We start from the raw sequence: 2495 nt of genomic DNA on the forward strand, positions 1-2495 counted from the left end.
TTTCTATCGGAAAGGAGGAAAAAGAGGGACAGGAAGAAATGAGCAGGGATATGGGTTTTATGATTTAAGACATGGTCTGACTTTACGAAGCAATACGTATAAACATCTAAGAAGTGACCTCACTGGGGGTTGGCTTAGACTGATCTTTTGACTGTGATCTTGGCTACTGTTTGGGCTAGAGCTCCTGGCCTGAGTCAGAGCCCTTGAGGAAGCTTGGAGATTGATGGTAACTTTCCATCCCTCAATAGGCTGTTTTTCTGGAGCTCTCTAGAGGACGTGCAAAGTTCAGTGTGTGCTCCACCAAGTAGTACACTTATATCAAATGTCTGTTAGGGGCTAGGCCCCGAGCTAAGTGGAGAGGTGATAGGATGTACTTGGTCCCTGCTCTAAATTTAGAAGGAAACTGTCACTTTTCCAGGCCTCCCAGCCTTCATCTACAACCATGCCCTGGCATTCACCAGGGTTCTCACCAAGGAACCCTGTGGGCTGTGCCCGCATCCAAGCTGGCTTCTGCACTAAACCCTTGCCTCCGAAATTCACATTTCTGACATAAACCCTTGGTGTGAAGTAAGATTGTCAGGGAAATTGTGTGGAGTAGAATGAGAAGAGATGAGGACAGAACCTTGTGAAAATCAACAGATGAAGTCAAATACATAAAGAAAACAGCAAATAAGCAGAAGGAGAAATGAGAATCTAGTATCATGGAAGGATGGTTATCAATTTCAAGGAGAGTGTAACCGATGGTTTTAAAAGCAGAAGCATAAGGAGTTGGTAATTGGGAGGCTGAAGGTTACTCTTGGGGCCACTGTTTCAGAGGAGGGCTGGGAGTAGAGGCAGTTGGTTGAAGAATGGATGGCAAGTATGGGAAGCGAGGAAATGTAGACAGAATATCTTGAGAGCCTCCGTAGATGTTCATTAGATCAGGTGTTTAATTCAGATCTGTATTCAGATCTATATGTTTGCTAATTTTTGCTCCCTTTAGTGCATTAATTATTGAGACAGGTGCTAACATCTCCCATTGTGATTGCTGATTTGTCAGTTTCACATGTCAATTCTGTCAATCTTTGCTTTGTATTTTTTGCAGTTATATTCTTAAGTATGTCAGGTGTTAGAATTGAGATATCTTCTGGGGAAATTTTTTTTAATCAATGGTTAGTGAACATCTTTGTAATAATGCTTTTCCCCTAAACTCCATTTTGTCAGGCTTCTTTTGATTAGTATTTGTCTGGTATATCTTTTCTCTGTCTTTTTACAGGCAGTAACTGTCTTTTGTTTTAAGCATGTTTCTTGTAAACAGCATGTAACTAGATTTAGTTTTTCTATCCAGTCTGACAATCAGGGTTTTAATGGCTGAGCTTATCATTTAACTTCTTATTATTACTTATTTATTTGGATTTATTCTTTTTTTTTTTTTATAGTTTAGTACACATACTTTATTTTTTTTAATTTATTTTATTTTTATTTATTTTTTAAATTTACATTTATTTATTTTAATTGGAGGCTAATTACTTTACAATATTGTATTGGTTTTGCCATACATCAACATGAATCCACCACGGTAGTACACATACTTTATTCTTTTTTTTTTTTTAACTTTTATTTTATTTTTAAACTTTACAATATTGTATTAGTTTTGCCATTATTTTTTTGGATTTATTCTATTGTTTTGCTTTGCTATAATTTTTCCCTCTTCTTTCCTATGTTCTTTGGATAGACAGAATTTTCTTTATTCATATCCCTTCTACTCATTTGAAAGTTATATATCAATTTCTCACTTTTAATGGTCACTTTAACAATGATTTTATGTATACTTTACCTAATAAAGTTAATTAATGGCTCTGTCATCCTCTGAAGAAATACAAAGAATTTAAAAAGTTTTAATTCTGATCATAACCTACCATGTTACATTTCTTTTGTGCACTATTTGCAGTTCCAACTTGATTTTTGCGATCCCCAAGTTAACTATGATTTTTTTATCATTTATATTATTTTTTAGGTTTATACACAAGCTTATTCATTTCTTGCTCAACATTTCTTTTTACATCTTGCTTCTCTAGTTTCCATTTCTGTCTTCCTAATTTTCATCCTTTAAAATGGAGGAGGAAAATTATTCTTTCAGCAAAAGTCTGTTAAAGGTAAATACTTTCAGTCTTTATTTTTATTCTTCAGTGATAACTTAGCAGGGTATAAAAATTATAAGTGGAACATTACTTTTTTCTTAGGTCTTTGAAAATAATATTCTATTGTGTTCTGTCTTCTATTGGAATTATTAATATATTTTCTGATATTCTTTGCAGATAATATAAACTTTTCATCTGTCACTGACTCATGACAGTATAAACTGACCCCCAAATGCTATTTTTATTAACCATCCAAGAGCATTACCCTTAATTTTACATGATTGAACAAATTTCTTGTCTCAGTGGATTATGGCAGAGTTCCACTGAATTAATAAAACATAGTTTTACTTACATAATTTTAAATAAAATAAATAA

This window comes from Bos indicus, chromosome 11, assembly GCF_029378745.1.
Source record: "Bos indicus isolate NIAB-ARS_2022 breed Sahiwal x Tharparkar chromosome 11, NIAB-ARS_B.indTharparkar_mat_pri_1.0, whole genome shotgun sequence".
Classification (NCBI taxonomy): Eukaryota; Metazoa; Chordata; class Mammalia; order Artiodactyla; family Bovidae; genus Bos; species Bos indicus.